This window comes from Equus przewalskii, chromosome 32 (genome assembly GCF_037783145.1).
Source record: "Equus przewalskii isolate Varuska chromosome 32, EquPr2, whole genome shotgun sequence".
NCBI lineage: Eukaryota > Metazoa > Chordata > Mammalia > Perissodactyla > Equidae > Equus > Equus przewalskii.
Window position 1 is genome coordinate 25,950,995 of NC_091862.1, and position 17,559 is coordinate 25,968,553.

General features: G+C 42.1%; 1 pseudogene; it reads left to right on the top strand.

Annotated features, from left to right (window-relative positions):
* The first annotated feature begins 7,676 nt into the window (after positions 1-7,676).
* On the top strand, positions 7,677-8,126 carry LOC103549824 (large ribosomal subunit protein eL21-like; annotated as a pseudogene).
* The last annotated feature ends 9,433 nt before the right edge of the window (positions 8,127-17,559 follow it).

The window sequence follows — 17,559 nt, forward strand, 5'->3', positions numbered from 1 at the left end:
AAGAAACCCACTTACTAAGCTCAGAGCACATCTCAGAGAGCTAGTAGGTCAAAAGACAAAGCTAGTAGGTCAAAAGACAAAAGTACTAAAATTGTCTATATTTATGATAAGAGTTTAAGGGATACACAAAAATAAATAAAACAGGTAAAATATAATATCAAAAACATAAAATGTGGAAGGGAAAGTAAAAGTGTAAAGTTTTTGTAAGCAGTCAAACTTAAGAGACCATCAACTTGATATTGACTGCTATTTATAGAGGTTATTATATATGAACCTCATGGTAGCCACAAAGCAAAAACCTATAATCAACAAAAAAATAAAGAGAAAGAAACTCAAACATAACACTAAAGAAAGCAGTCAAAACACAAAGGAAGAGAGCAAGAGAAGAAAAAAGGAACAGAGAAGAACTACAAAAAATTGCAGAAAAAAAGTAACAAAATGGAAATAAGTATATACTTATCAATATTTACCTTAAATATAAATGGACTAAATTCTCCAATCAAAAGACATAGGGTGGCTGAATGCATAAGAAAAACAAGTCCATACATATGCCACATACAAGAAACCCACTTCAGACCTAAAGACACTCACAAACTGAAAGTGAAGGGATGGAAAAAGATATTCCATGCAAATGGAAATAAAAAGAAAGCTGGGGTAGCAATACTTACATCAGACAGAATAGACTTTAAAACAAAAACTGTAACAAGAGACAAAGAAGGGCACTACATAATGATAAAGGTATCAATCCAACAAGAAAATATAACACTTGTAAATATCTACACACCCAACATAGGAGCACCTAAATATATAAAGCAATTATTAACACACATAAAAAGAGATATAGACAGCAACACAATAATAGTAGGGGACTTTAACACGCCACTTACACCAGTGGATGGATCATCCAGACAGAAGATCAATAAGGAAACATTGGACTTAAATGACACATTAAACCAGATGGACTTAACAGAAAATATACAGAACATTCCATATCAAAACTGGAGAATAAAAATTATTTTCAAGTGCACATGGAACATTCTCCAGGATAGATTATATATTAGGCCACAAAACTAGTCTCAATAAATTTAAGAAGATTGAAATCATATGCAGCGTCTTTTCTGGTCACAATGGTATGAAATTAGAAATCAATTACATGAAGAAAACTGGAAAAGTCACAAATACATGGCAACTAAACAAAATGCTACTGAACAATTATTGGATCAACAAAGAAATCAAAGGAGAAATAAAAAAATACCTGGACAAATGAAAATGAAAATATAACATACAAAAATCTATAGGATACAGCAAAAGCAGTACTAAGAGGGAAGTTTATAGTACTAAGGCCTACCTCAAGAAACAAGAAAAATCTCAAATACACAATCTAACAATACACCTAAAAGAACTAGAAAAAGAAGAACAAACAAAGCCCAAACCAGTAGAAGGAAGGATATAATAAAAATCAGAGTGGAAATAAATGAAATGGAGACAAAAAAGATAACAGAAAAGATCAATGAAATTAAGAGCTGATTCTTTGAAAAGAGAAATAAAATTGACAAACCTTTAGCTAGGCTCACTGAGAAAAAAAAAGAGAAAAGGCTCAAATAAATAAAATAAGAAACAAAAGAGGAGAAATTACAATGGATACCACAGAAATACAGAGGATTATAAGAGAATACAGTGAAAAGCTATATGCCAACAAATTGGATAATCTAGAAGAAACAGATAAACTCTTAGAATCATCTAACCTTCCAAAACTGAATCAAGAAGGAATAGAGAATCTCAATATACCTATCACTAGCAAGGAGATCAAAACAGTAATCAAAAACCTCCCAAAAAACAAAAGTCCAGGACCAGATGACTTCCTTGGTAAATTCTACCAAATGTTCAAAGAAGATTTAACACCTATCCTTCTCAAATTATTCCAAAAAACTGAAAAGGAGGAGATGCTTCTTAACTCATTTTATGATACCAACATTACCCTGATGCCAAAACCAGACAATGACAACACAAAAAAGGAAACTTACAGGCCAATGTCATTGATGAACATCGATGCAAAAATCCTCAACAAAATACTAGCAAAGCAAATACAACAGTACATTAAAAAGATCATACATCAGGGCTGGCCCCGTGGCCGAGTGGTTAAGTTCGCGTGCTCCGATGCAGGCGGCCCAGTGTTTCGTTGGTTTGAATCCTGGGCGTGGACATGGCACTGCTCATCAAACCACGCTGAGGCAGCGTCCCACATGCCATAACTAGAAGGACCCACAACAAAGAATATACAACCATGTACCGGGGGGCTTTGGGGAGAAAAAGGAAAAAAGTAAAATCTTTTAAAAAAAAGATCATACATCATGATCAAGTGGGATTTATTGCAGGGATGCAGGGGTGGTTCAACATTCACAAATCATTCAATGTGATACACCACATTAACAAAATAAGGAATAAAAATCACATGATCATCTCAACAGATGCAGAGAAAGCATTCAACAAGATACAGAATCCATGTATGATAAAAAAAACTCCCAATAAAATGGGTATAGAAGGAAAATACCTCAACATAATAAAGGCCAAATATGACAAACTCACAGCTAATATTCTCAATGGAGAAAAACTGAAAGCTATCCCTCTAAGAACAGGAACCAGACAAGGATGCCCACTGTCACCACTCTTATTTAACATAGTATTGGAAGTCCTAGCCAGAGCAATGAGGCAGGAAAAAGAAATAAAAGGGATCCAAATAGGAAAGGAAGAAGTGAAACTGTCACTATTTGCAGATGATGTGATTTTATGTATGGAAAACCCTAAAGAATCCACCAAAAAAGCTACTAGAAATAAATAAATACAATAAAGTTGCACACTATAAAGTCAACGTACAAAAATCAGTTACATTTCTATACATGAACAACAAAATAGCAGAAACAAAAATCAAGAATACAATCCCATTTACAATTGCAAGAGAAAGAATAAAATACCTAGGAATAAATTTACCCAAAGAGGTAAAAGACCTGTACACTGAAAACTATAAAAGATTGTTGAAAGAAATCGAAGACACAAAGAAATGGAAAGATATTCTGTGCTCATGGATTGGAAGAATTAACATGGTTAAAATGTCCATACTTCCTAAAGCAACGGACAGATTCAATGTAATCCCTATCAAAGTTTCAACAACATTTTTCATGGAAATAGAACAAAGAATCCTAAAATTTATATAGAACAACAAAAGACCCTGAATAGCCAAAGCAATCCTGAGAAAAAAAGAGGAAAGCTGGAGGTATCACACTCCCTGATTTAAAAATAGGCTACAAAGCTATAGTAACCAAAACATAGTATCAGCACAAACCCAGACGCACAGATCAATGGAATAGAATTGATAGCCTAGAAATAAACCCACACATCTATGGGGAGTTAATCTTTGACAAAAGAGCCAAGAATATACAATGGAGAAAGGAAAGTCTCTTCAATAAATGGTGCTGGGAAAACTGGACAGCTACAGGCAAAAGAACAAAAGTAGACCATTATCTTACACCATACACAAAAATAAACTCAAAATGGATTAAAGACTTGAATGTAAGACCTGAAACCATAAAATTCCTAGAAGAAAATATAGGCAGTACACTCTTTGACATCGGTCTTAGCAGTATCTTTTTGAATATCATGGTCTCCTCAGGCAAAGGGAAACAAAAGAAAAAATAAATGGGACTACATCAAACTAAAAGGCTTCTGAACAGCAAAGGAAACCATGAACAAAACGAAAAGACAACCTAACAATTGGCAGAAGATAAGGGGCTAATATTCAAAATATACAAAGAACTCACACAACTCAACAATAAAAAAACAAACAACCCAATTAAAAAATGAACAGAGGACCTGGACACACATTTTTCCAAAGAAGATATACAGATGGCCAACAAGCACGTGAAAATATGTTCAACATCACTAAATATTAGGGAAATGCAAATCAAAACTACAAAGAGCTATCACTTTACACCCATCAGAATGACTATAATTAACAAGACAAGAAATAACAAGTGTTGGAGAGGATGTGGAGAAAAGGAACCCTCACACACTACTGGTGGGAACACAAACTGGTACAGCTAGTATGGAAAACAGTATGGAGATTCCTCAAAAAATTAAGAACTACCACATGATCCAGCTATTTCGCTTCTGGGTATTTATCCAAAGAACACAAAAACACTACTTTGAAAAGATATATGCACCCTTATGTTCACTATAACCTTGTTCACAATAGCCAAGATATGGAAACAACCTTATTGCCTACCAAGAGATGAACGAATAAAGAAGATGTGGCATGTATATACAGTAGAATACTACTCAACTATAAAAAAGATGAAATCTTGCCATTTGTGACAACATGGATGGACCTTGAGGATATTACGTGGAATAAGCCAGATGGAGAAAGTCAAATACTGTACAATTTCACTCATAAGTAGAAGATAAAAACAACAGCAACAACAAACACATAGATTGGTGGTTACCAGAGCGGAAGCAGGGATGGGGGAGGGCAAAAGAGGTAAAAGGGTGCATGGTGTAAAAGGGGTGAAAGGTGATGGATGGCAATTAGACTTTGGGTGGTGAACATGATGTAGTCTTCACAGAAATCAAAATATAATGATGGACACCTGAAATTATAGAATACTATAAAGCAATGTTACCTCAATACGAAAATAATTTTAAAAACCCTGCCATGAAGAATAGGGGAGGGAAACTGGTTGAAAAGAGCACAAGACTGTAGACTGTAGACTGTAGACTGTAGACTGTGGACTGTAGACTGTAGACTGTGGACTGTAGACTGTAGACTGTGGACTGTGGACTGTAGACTGTAGACTGTGGACTGTGGACTGTGGACTGTAGACTGTAGACTGTAGACTGTAGACTGGTGGAGACTGTGGACTGTAGACTGTGGACTGTGGACTGTGGACTGTAGACTGTAGACTGTAGACTGTGGACTGTGGACTGTGGACTGTGGACTGTAGACTGGTGGAGACTGTGGACTGTAGACTGTAGACTGTAGACTGTGGACTGTGGACTGTGGACTGTGGACTGTGGACTGTAGACTGTAGACTGGTGGAGACTGTGGACTGTGGACTGTAGACTGTAGACTGTGGACTGTGGACTGTGGACTGTGGACTGTCGACTGTGGACTGCGCTGGACTGCGGACTGTGGACTGCGGACTGTGGACTGTGGACTGTAGACTGTAGACTGGTGGAGACTGTGGACTGTAGACTGTAGACTGTGGACTGTGGACTGTGGACTGTGGACTGTAGACTGTAGACTGTAGACTGTAGACTGGTGGAGACTGTGGACTGTGGACTGTAGACTGTAGACTGTGGACTGTGGACTGTGGACTGTAGACTGTGGACTGTAGACTGTGGACTGTGGACTGTGGACTGTGGACTGTGGACTGTAGACTGTAGACTGTGGACTGTGGACTGTGGACTGTGGACTGTAGACTGTAGACTGTAGACTGTAGACTGGTGGAGACTGTGGACTGTGGACTGTAGACTGTAGACTGTAGACTGTGGACTGTGGACTGTAGACTGTGGACTGTAGACTGTGGACTGTGGACTGTGGACTGTGGACTGTGGACTGTGGACTGTAGACTGTGGACTGTGGACTGTGGACTGTAGACTGTCGACTGTCGACTGCGGACTGTGGACTGTGGACTGTGGACTGTAGACTGTAGACTGTCGACTGTAGACTGTAGACTGGTGGAGACTGTGGACTGTGGACTGTGGACTGTAGACTGTGGACTGTAGACTGTGGACTGTGGACTGTGGACTGTGGACTGTGGACTGTAGACTGTGGACTGTGGACTGTAGACGGTCGACTGTCGACTGCGGACTGTAGACTGTGGACTGTGGACTGTAGACTGTAGACTGTCGACTGTAGACTGTGGACTGTGGACTGTGGACTGTAGACTGTAGACTGTAGACTGTGGACTGTGGACTGTGGACTGCGGACTGCAGACTGTCGACTGTAGACTGTAGACTGTGGACTGTGGACTGTGGACTGTAGACTGTCGACTGTAGACTGTAGACTGTGGACTGTGGACTGTGGACTGTAGACTGTAGACTGCGGACTGCGGACTGTGGACTGTGGACTGTAGGCTGTAGGCTGTGGACTGTGGACTGCGGACTGCGGACTGCGGACTGTAGGCTGTAGGCTGTGGACTGTGGACTGTGGACTGTAGACTGTAGACTGTAGACTGTGGACTGTAGACTGTGGACTGTGGACTGTGGACTGTGGACTGTGGACTGCGGACTGCGGACTGTAGACTGTGGACTGTAGACTGTAGACTGTAGACTGTGGAGACTGTAGACTGTAGACTGTGGAGACTGTAGACTGTAGACTGCGGACTGTAGACTGTGGACTGTAGACTGTAGACTGTAGACTGTGGACTGTGGACTGTGGACTGTGGACTGCGGACTGTAGACTGTAGACTGTGGACTGTAGACTGTAGACTGGTGGAGACTGTAGACTGTAGACTGTAGACTGTGGACTGTGGAGACTGTAGACTGTAGACTGTAGACTGTAGACTGTGGACTGTAGACTGTAGACTGGTGGAGACTGTAGACTGTAGACTGTAGACTGTGGAGACTGTAGACTGTAGACTGTAGACTGTAGACTGTGGACTGTAGACTGTAGACTGTAGACTGTGGACTGTAGACTATGGACTGCGGACTGTAGACTGCAGACTGCGGACTGTAGACTGTAGACTGTAGACTGTCGACTGTGGACTGTGGACTGTGGACTGTGGACTGCGGACTGTAGACTGTGGACTGTAGACTGCGGACTGTAGACTGTGGACTGTAGACTGTAGACTGTAGGCTGTAGACTGTGGACTGTAGACTGTGGACTGTAGACTGTGGACTGTAGACTGTAGGCTGTAGACTGTGGACTGTAGACTGCGGACTGTAGACTGCGGACTGTAGACTGCGGACTGTAGACTGTGGACTGTAGACTGTAGACTGTAGACTGTGGACTGTCGACTGTAGACTGTAGACTGTGGACTGTCGACTGTAGACTGTAGACTGTGGACTGTGGACTGTGGACTGTGGACTGTAGACTGTAGACTGTGGACTGTGGACTGTGGACTGGTGGAGACTGGACGGAGACCAGGAAGGTGAAATGTCCTCAGATGTGTGGTATGGGGGGTTCTCCAGAAGTCCAGACCATGTGTAGCTCAGAGAAGACTGGTGGAGACTGGACGGAGACCAGGAAGGTGAAACGTCCCCAGATGCATGGTATGGGGGGTTCTCCAGAAGGTGGTCTCAGGTTGGCATTTTGCCAGCCAGCTTACAGGGACTAACATGGAGAATATCGGCAAGGCGCAAATTGAAGAGCTAGGCTACACGTTAGGGTGGATTGGAGTACTCGTCACTTAATCAATTCTTGTAAACAGTGAAACAAAGAAAACTAGAAACCTTTTAGTTATCCCTCTTCCCACCAAATCTAATCGCCTGCCCTATTGACTTTGCATAGTCGATCTTCCTCCATTCTCTCCACTTCCGCTCTCTCACCACACGGTCACCAGCATTCCTTACCTCCTAACTCGTCTCTCACTTCCACTATTGACCACAGCAGTCAGAAATCTTTTCTTAAATACCTAAACTTGCCTGTGGGCCAGAACCGCCTCTTCCAGTAATTCACCAAAATAACCAACACAAAGAGGAAGAGCAGAGGCACCATTTTACGTTTTCTAGGCATTTTGGAAAACACAGAGTTGTTCCCCTGGCCACATACGTGTGAATCTACAAGGAGGTGATGTTGTGGACACTAAGGGAATGAGCCACAGATGTGACCGTGCAAAACCGGAAGAGTCCACAGTGTCACCCAGCATGCTGTTGGCATTGTAAACAAACAAGGGCAAGATTCTTGCCAAGAGAATTAATGTCTGTATTGAGCATATTAAGCACTCGAAGAGCCCAGGTAGCTTCCTGACACATGTCAAGGGAAATGATTAGAAACAGATGGAAGCCACAGAGAAAGGAACTTAGGTCCAACTGAAGCACCAGCTTGCCCCACCTGAGAAGCACACTTCGTGAGAACCCGTGGGAAGGAGCCTGAGCTGCTGGAACCCATTCCCCATGAATTCATGGCATAATAGTGTAAAAAAATTAAAGAGTCCTGGACTGTAAAAAGAAAAAACCCAAAAACTAAACTTGCTTTTCTTCTCCAAATCCTTCAGTGGTGTGTCAGGAGCTCAGCTAAACATAAAGGCACTTCACCCAAGCTGCCTGTGACGTGGTTTCCATTTCTCTCACCCTACAGGCCCTGTAATCTGACATGCTCCAGTTAGTAAAGTCCTTCTTCAAATGTATTGCCCCGATCCTAGACACCAAGACAGGATTAACAGGTGAGGATGTTATGAGGGGAAACACCTGTGAGAGAAAAGAGGAGACGGAGGAGACTGGAGAGCCATGAGACCAGGAGGTAGTGTGACTGGAGGGTCGTGGGGGCAAGGTACACAGAAGGGCCTGGACTGCCGTGCCTTCTAAGGAAAGGATGGCAGGCCACAGGAGAGTCCTGGAGCTACAGACAGCCTTCCAGGAGGCCTGTGTCCCCAGCAATAGGCCTGCCTCAATAACCGTGCTGTGGTCAGCCATTTGCTGGGAGCGGCCTGTGCAGCTTGGCCTTGGAGCAAACACGGTGATGGCTTTGAGCACACAGCAGCTGGACCCCTGAATGACTTCTTTCCCAGTCCTGAGAGGACTGTGAGATGCATTCTTATGGCCACCATAAATGGCTTCCCACTACCCTTTAGCTAAAGTCTCAAATCCTTAATAAAGCTTCACAGACCCTACAAATTCTGACCTTCACCCACCACTCCAGACTTACCCTCTCCCTTTTTTTCTCTGCTCCAGCCTTATCAGATTTCTCCCAATTCCAGGAACACTCCACACTCACTCTTCCTCATCGAGGCCTTTATACCTTCTACATCGCATACCAGGAAAGCTCGTCCTGATCCCATCCCCACCTTTGCCTAGCTATTTTTTCACTCAGGCTTTACTCATGGCTTCACTTGAATGCCTTCTCCTCAACTGCCCTGTTGATATCCTTCACACTGGGTTATATCTCCCCTTACATGCTCCTGTAGGGTCAGCTCTTCTCCAAGCAGAATGGGTCAGACGAGGAGGCACCGTCTGGTGTCTGACTTTGCTGCCAGACGAAGCAGCTCCATGACAGCTGGGCCCATCTGTCTTGCACACCACTGGACCCCAGCGCCTAACACAGGGCCAGTGTGCAAGAGATGTTCAATAAGCCAACTGGACTGACGGACCAGTAAAAGGAGATCAGGTAGAAGGCAGCTGCTAGCAAAAGATCAGGGCAGTCACAGGCCTGGAGTGCTGGCTAAGGTTGAGGTTTAGGAGAAAAAATTTAGTAAGCAACCTAAAACAACATCATTAGAATGGACAGTCAAATAAAATAATTTATTTTGCAAAGAAAAATTAAGGCAAAGATCACACTAATAATGTGATCATTTTGCTGAACTGACTGTGAACCTAGGGTCTAAATATAGACATTTTTCAAACAACATGGCCCCTTAGGCTGTATCAGTCAGGACCAAATTTAGCTGCACAGAGCAGGGAAACTAACTATCAAGCTCTATCAGTGAGGGATCCAAGTATGAAACAGATGGTACATTCAAAAGGGTTTAACTGAAACAAAGGTTAAGGAAGACATATTATAGGGGTATGGACAAGGTTAAGGAAACCTATAAGGGGTGGTGATGCTCCCTGGGATCAGCAGGAGTGGGAAGCCATTACCACCCTTAGGCTGAAGGGACAGTGGAGGGATGGTGTCATTGGAGCCCACCAAGAACAAGAGCTGCTGGGCAGGAGCTACAGCCACAGAGGAATGCACCTCTTGTAGAACTGAGACAATGCAAGCAGGGAGAAAACAGAGAAAATCATCGTTCTCTTCTCCCACACTGATCTCCTGCCAAGTGCTTCCAGTGGCCAAACCCAACTGGAAGCCAAAGGGCAAGGGAGCCTCTTAGGGTGCAGATCATGGAAGAGAAACTAGAGAATGGATTTTGGGGAGAGGGCTGCAAAAGGAAAATAATCAACACAGCGGCTTGTTTATCTCACATTATAGCAAGTCCTGATACAGGGCTGAGATGCCGGCACCATGGTCCTGAGGAAGCCCCAGGCTCCTTCTCTCTTTCTAATCTACCATCTTTAATACGTGACTTCCTTCTTTACAGTCACGTCATGGTCCAAGATGCCCCTGGAGCTCCTGACATCTTTCTTATTCCAGGAAGAAGGTGAAAGGGAAGAAGCCCAAAAGGGCACTTTCCAGTTGAGTAGGCCCTGTAAGGAGTTCCCTAAAGTCCCACCCAGGACTTCCACATATATCTCATTAGCCACCCATAGCTGCAAAGGAGACTGGAAAACGTATGCAGTATTTTGGCTGGGCATGTTGCCTCCCAGAATAAAATCATGGGTTTTTAGTAAAGAAAGAGTAGAATGAATATTAAGTAGGCCCTCCTGAAACAATGATTGAAGAAACAATGCCAGAGATGGACTTACTGAGACATGGTATGAGTTTTCCGAGGGAAAATTTTCTTGCATCATATACTGACTTTATAACCTAACATCTGTTTAGGTTCCACAGGTTCCTGTGATTCATAAACTTCAATTTGTCAGTTAATGATTGGTTGATTTCCTTAGCTGGTTGTAATGAATCATACTTCCAACTGATGAAAGATAAAAACTCTTCATTCATTCACTCAATAAATATTATTTGAGTGCTTACTATGTGCCAGGTACCATTCTAGCTGTTGAGATATAGCAGTGAACAAAATAGGAAAAAATCTGTCTTCATGGAGCTTACACTCTATTGGGGAAAACAGGCACTAAATGTGATATATAAATATAATATGTGGTATATTAGTTAGCCATAAATGGCTTGGAGAAAAATGAAGCTGGAAAGGGGACAGGAAGTATTAGGCAGGAAGTGCAATTTTCAATAGTCAGAAAAGAACTAACTGAGAAGAAAACGTGAGTAAAACCCTACTAGAGGGCATGGTCTGCAGGTAACTGAGGGGAGAGTAGTTCAGGCAAAGAGAACAGCAACAGGTAGAAGAAGTAGCCTGCCTACAGGGGTGTGGTAGACAGAATAATAGCTCCCCCCCGAAGGATGTCCATGTCCTAGTCCCCTGAACCGGTAAATATGTCATATGACGAAGGAAGAATTAAGGTTGCAAATGGAATCAAGGGTGCTAAACATTTGACCTTAAAATAAGGAGATTATTCTGGATTATTGGCTAGGCCCAATATACTCACAAAGGTCCTCAGAAGTGGAAGAGGCAGGTGGAAAATGATGTCAGAGTGATGCAATGTGAGAAGGACTCAACCCACCAGCATTGGATTTGAAAATGGAGGAAGGGGCCATGAGCTGCAGAATGTAGGCAACCCCTAGAAGCTGGAAGAGCAAGGAAACAGATTCTCCTCTCAAGCCTCCAGAAAGGCTTGCAGCCCAGCCAACATCTTGATTTTAGCCCATCAAGAGCTGTGTCAGACTTCAGACCTATAAAACTATAAGATAACAATTTGTCTTGTTTGAAGCCTCTATCTGTGGTGATTTGTTATCATGGCGATATAAAACTACTCCAAGTGGAAACACATTGGTATGATGGAGGAATAGCAAGGAGACATCATTGAGACAGTGAGCAAGGGAAGCAGTGGTGACAGACCCACACAGAGAAGGAATGGGGAGCCAGATCAGGTAGTTCCTTTTTGGCCATTTTAAGGATTTTGACTTTTACTCTGAGAGGAAAAGAGAAACATTACACAGTTTTGAGCAGGGCTGTTACATTGAAAATACACTAAGAGAACAGACAGAAGAAAGAAGACAGACTGGTAGGCTACTGTAATGAGCTGAGCAAGAGACGACGACTTGGACCAAGTAGTAGCACTGCATTGTGTGAAGCTGGGGGACTCTAAACATATTTTTATGGCCGAGTTGAGAAGATTTTCTAAAACATCGGATATAGAGCACGAAAAAGAAGAGTTCAGGATGATTTCAAGTATTTTAGTCTAAGCAATTGGAGTAGCCAGTAATTGAAATGGGGAGGAGTGCAGGAGAAGCAGGTTTAAAAGGAAAGATCAGGAACTCAGTGTTGCGTATGTCAAGCCTAAAACGTCTAATAGACATTCTGCCAGACTATATTGTTGTTCAGAACCATTCCCTCCCTTTCCATTTACTGGAGGATACTTCCCTGTTGCATTGACTTTGGTCGTGGCCATGTGACTTGCTTTGGCCAATCGAATGTGAGCAGATGTGCCATATGCCATGTCTAGAGGCATCAAAAATTTCCCCCTGTCCTCTTGCTCCTCTTCTCTGCTCTGAGAATAGCTCAAATCAGATAGAGCTTGTACCTTCATCCTGGGGTCTGAGAATGAGAAGACAGGCAGAGAAGATCTGCCCATGGAACGAGGAGAAAATTTAAACCCAACCCATAGCCTAGAGCTGAGATGCAGCTGAACTGCAAACCGATGAACAAGAAATAAATGTTTGGCACTGTAAGCCATTGAAATTTGGGGGTAATTTGTTTTGGGGAGTTTAGGGGAGAAGTCTGGGCTAGATACATACAGTTAGGAGTCCTCACTATATGGTTAGCATTTAAAACCACAAGACAGGATGAGATCATCAAGACAATGAGCACAGATAGAACAGAAGAGAGGGTCAAAGACTGAGAACCGAGGTACTCCACTGTTAAGAGATTGGGGAGATGAAGAAGAAGCAGTTAACGAGGGATGGAGAAGGAGCTGGCCAGTAAGGTAGGAGGGAAAATTGGACCATGTGGTGTCCTTGAAGATGGAGAGATCACTGTGTTAAATGCTATTAATAGTTTAAGTACAATGAGGTCTGAGAAATGACCACTGGTTTTAACACATGGAGGTCACTGGTGAACTTCACAATAGTCTTAATGCAGTAATCAAATGAAACCATCACTCTTTGTGATCATATTCACCCATTCATTCATTCAATAACTATTTCTCTCAACTCTTTATATTTCCCTCATTTATTCAATAACTGTTTATTTATTCTCATATTCTACACACCAAGAACTATTCCAGACACTTGATATATACCAGTGAAATAGACAACCCCCCCAAAAAATTGACACCCTTAAGGGGCTTAGATTTTAGTGGGGAGAGACACACAATAAAAAATAAGCATAATAAATGATTCAGAAGATGATAAATACTATTGAAAAATAGTGCATGAAAAGAGAAATCAGGAAAGCCAGAAGGGTTGCTATATAAATAGGGCAGTCAGGGTGGGCTTCATAAAGAAGATGATATTTTCTTAATAGCTTTATAGGACTGACTCTGATCTAAGACTGTGCTGCAGGATTTTATTTTCCTCAATACCCTCAGTTTATAGCCCTCAGCTGGCATTAGCAATCAAGCATGGTAAATCTACAAGACCTGGGACTCTAGAGGCTTCTCGAAATGTTAATTAAGTGAACAAATAAAACAAGAGTAAAAACCAAGATTCAGCACCTACTTATTTTGCTGTTACCTAGAATAATCCAATTAGTACTGCGATCTATCAGAACCACTCAACAAAGAAAAATCATCTTGGATTAAGTCTGATGAAGGTTCATAAGGCATTATCAATGTAAAAAAGCCATTAATATTAAATTATTAAAAACTGAGTTAAGTGTATGTTTAGCCGCTCATAGAAGAGCAGGGGAGCAGGGCTGTCAGAACGCCAGCCTTAGGAAGTTCCTCTCACTTAACACAGACCTGAAATTAATCTTGGCGTTTCACGTGAGGCAGACAAGTGCTACATAAGCCCTTTCCATTCGTCTCACAGACGTGGCTCTGCGATTGCTCACTTAAGGCTGCTGATGCCTGAATGAACCACACGCACTCCAGGAGTCTCCTGGGTACACCTTCATCCTAGGATAACCAAAAATGAATAATCAGTGAAAAAATCATTTCACACCTTGTTTCCAATTTTAAATTCTTTATTGAAATTTATGATACAGTGTTGGGGCCGATCATCAAGCATCCATTCCTTAAGGTTTTCACAATGGAGAAGAAAGAGCTTCAGTGAAAAAATCTAGTTCAGCACAGTCCAGTAGAACTTCCTCCACTGCTGGAAATGTTTTACAACTGGCACTGTCCAATACGATGGCAACTAGCCACATGTGGCTACTGAGAACTTGAAATATGGCTAGTTCTACTTAGGAAGTGGATTTTTAATGTAAACTTTTAAAATTTAACTTGAATGACCACATGTGGCTAGTGGCTACTCTGCCACTCGATGCTAAGCAATGTTTGTTTCCCTTTCTATGCAGTAAGGAGATTGAGAAAGATGACTGTTAAAGTGCCTTCTATTTCTGACATTCTCTAACTCTAATTTTTAATGTTAACTTCTGAATAATCTTGAACACAATCACCTTTATTCTAAATATGTGAGAGAGAAAGCGATTTTTACCAATGGCTCAGAATACAGGTCAGTTTTTGTGATCCAAGTATCTTCTTTACTTTTAATATTTTGATATTTAATTTTCTGAAAGGAATCCCCCAAAGGAGCAGGCAATAAAAACAAAAGCCAGGAGGGGTTTGGCCCGGTGGTACAGCGGTTAAGTCAGCATGCTCCACTTTGGTGGCCTGGGTGCAGACCTACGCACCACTTGTGAAGCCATGCTGTGGCAGGCATGCCACATATAAAATGGAGGAAGATGGGCATGGATGTTAGCTCAGGGCCCGTCTTCCTCAGCAAAAAGAGGAGGATTGGCAGCAGATGTTAGCTCAGGGCTAATCCGCACCACCCCCAAAAAAACCCTTATAAACAAAAACCTAGGAAATGTAGTATAATGTCTACTATAGTACAACAGGTGAAAAGAAAAGTTGGCTGATTCTCCCACAACTGGCTCATTTTTGTCTCTGGTATGCAAAGCTGCCAATGCATTCAGCTGTTCATTTAACAGATAGCTAGCAGGGAAGGCCCCATCTAAGGCATTATGAACACAAGATGTTAGAACGTAGATCCTGCCTTGAGGAGCGCACAGTCAGAGTGGCATCTACGTGGAATCCCCTCACCCGGGGTCCAGAGCACCACAGCCCAGCGGCTTCTGGACCCCACATCTGAGCAGCTTCATGCCAACATGGTCATCCTCACGAAGTGCTGACGCTGCAATCCTCTGCAGCTCTGTTTTCATCCAGCTCTGCCCTCCTCCACGTACACCCCTCACAGCTGCAAGGACAGTATTGTCTTTGAAGACTCAAAAGCTTGCTTCCTTGGCGCATATTAGAAATCCAACCAAGAAATGTATACTTTCAGAATGAGCACATCTCCATAAGCAGAGAACTCCATTTACTTCAAGACCTTTCTGATTTCCTTTCTTTTGAGTTTAATAACAAATTTTGAAATCTTCAGGTTCATAATTAGTATCTTGTTAATTAAAATTATATGTAAGCCAAGAAAACTAAAAGTGCCAAAGTCCTTGTCCCACCTCAAAATAGAGGCAGTTCTAACAGAAAAAACTTCGACTCAACTATCTTAAACATTATTCTTCGTAGATAAAATCATCTCTTTTGAACTTTAAAACTTAGCAATTTTGAATACACTTCCTCACATAGCTTAGCTGATTTGTTAGAGACATTTTCTTAAAACTTTCAACTAATGCAAATCCAAACATGCACATCAGCTTTAAGAGAAATCACAAAGTTTTTAGCAACAGAAGCAGAATATGCCTGTCACCTCCATTGCAGTGTTTCTACCCCCAAAGCTATAATAAAACATTAGTACTTTTTACAGTAAACATCACATAAATGCTTAATGTGAAAATCCCAATTTCAAAAGAAGAACCACCACAGCCCACACCCCGCCTAGACAGACACCAGATTAAAGCTGGAAAGTGACTGAGATTCCAACATAGCTCTTTGGAAAGCACTTGCATCCCTGCACACAGAGTACCACATACGCATCAACAAACCTGACAGAAACGTGACAGGTGCACCACACGTGAAATTTCTCTTTCATAATTTTTCCAGTCTAATAACATTCTTCTTAATCTAAAAACGCAAACCTTATAAGACAAAATGCTTTGTTGGAATTTCAATTAATTCTTTTTAAAAGGACTTACATTTAAAATTTCACTTCAGTCTTGGAGTAGAAGATCATAGACAAACACAGCAATTCTCAGCAAGGAATATTTTAGGTGTCTATACCTCGAGAAGTCTTGTCACCTCTCACAGAAGGCCGACACTTCAAAAGCAGAATTCAGCAAAGTTTTTAAAAGATGTTCCCAGCTATTGAAGATGATCAGCTTTCTGAAAAAACAATCATAGCTCCTTTTAGCTCCTACCCCTGTACATAGCATGTGCACAAGAAATGCTGAACTGACTAGCATTTAGTATGTCGAGAAGCACATGTGAAAGACTAGTTTTATTGAGAAGTCACAGCTGTTTAATACCAAAGATCACAGGCATCTGAGACAGATACCATTTTGTAAAAGTAGAAACAAATGGAGTCATCACTGACTTGCTCACTTTAATAAGCTCTTGTGTCTATTTTTCACTGAAGAATTTATACATTCATTTAGCCTATTCATTGAATCTCACACTAAGAATGTTAGAAAGTTGGTATTTATGTTTTCATGCTATAACAGAAAGCATGATCTGAAAATTTAAGTGATTTGCTTGAGTGTATAGTTGGGCCTCCAGCCTCTGAGACCGGCACTGAGCGTGGTTGGCTGAGCGAGTCAGATGCCTCTCAGGGGTTAACAGCCCTACAGCATTTCAGCAGGTGCATCCTACAACCTAGATTCCCCACACTGGATGGAGCCAGAAGAATCAAACACCAAAACTCAAGGGCATTATCCTGGCCAGCTCAGAGTGACCATGGTCTGTTTCCAGCCCATTCCAGTGTTCTTGTTTCCCAGTGACGTTCACTGCACTCAGTCAGGAGTGTGGATGCCATCCTTCAGATGAAAAAGCAATCACTATAACTGACCAGTAGCCGTTTGCTTTCACCAAGGGAAAGAAATGGAGTTTTTTGAGTTTAGGTCTCAGTTTGAAGCTAAACCCAAGTGGAAAAAAACAAATACGGCTTTCACAAAATTTCTAACCCACCTAAGTCAGATCTCATCTGTTTATTAGTTCACAACCATCTCACCCGCTTCATCTCTCACTGCCTCATGGTGGCGCAGTTTTATCTCACTTCACACACTCACTGAGGAGCCGTGTGAAGGAACACCGACGCTTGAATAGCAGAACTCAGCAAATGTTCTTAAAAGATGTTCACAGCTACTGAAGAGGAGCAGCCTTCTGAACAAGGTAGCAGCTCTGTTGTGAGTCTGACGTACGGTCTGCAACTCCTTCCGGTATTGGAGAACTCTCCAGTTCTCCGGAGCCCCTTGCAAGAAGCCTCCTGGGGAGTGTCTGCAGGGCTACCATCTCGCTGGTGAGGGGCAAGACCTTCATCCCTGCAGGCTGATGCGCGTGCTGTTGAGACATTGTCCTCATCGGGAAAATAAACAGGTGAGTCAGACAATCTCTAAGGTCCTTCCT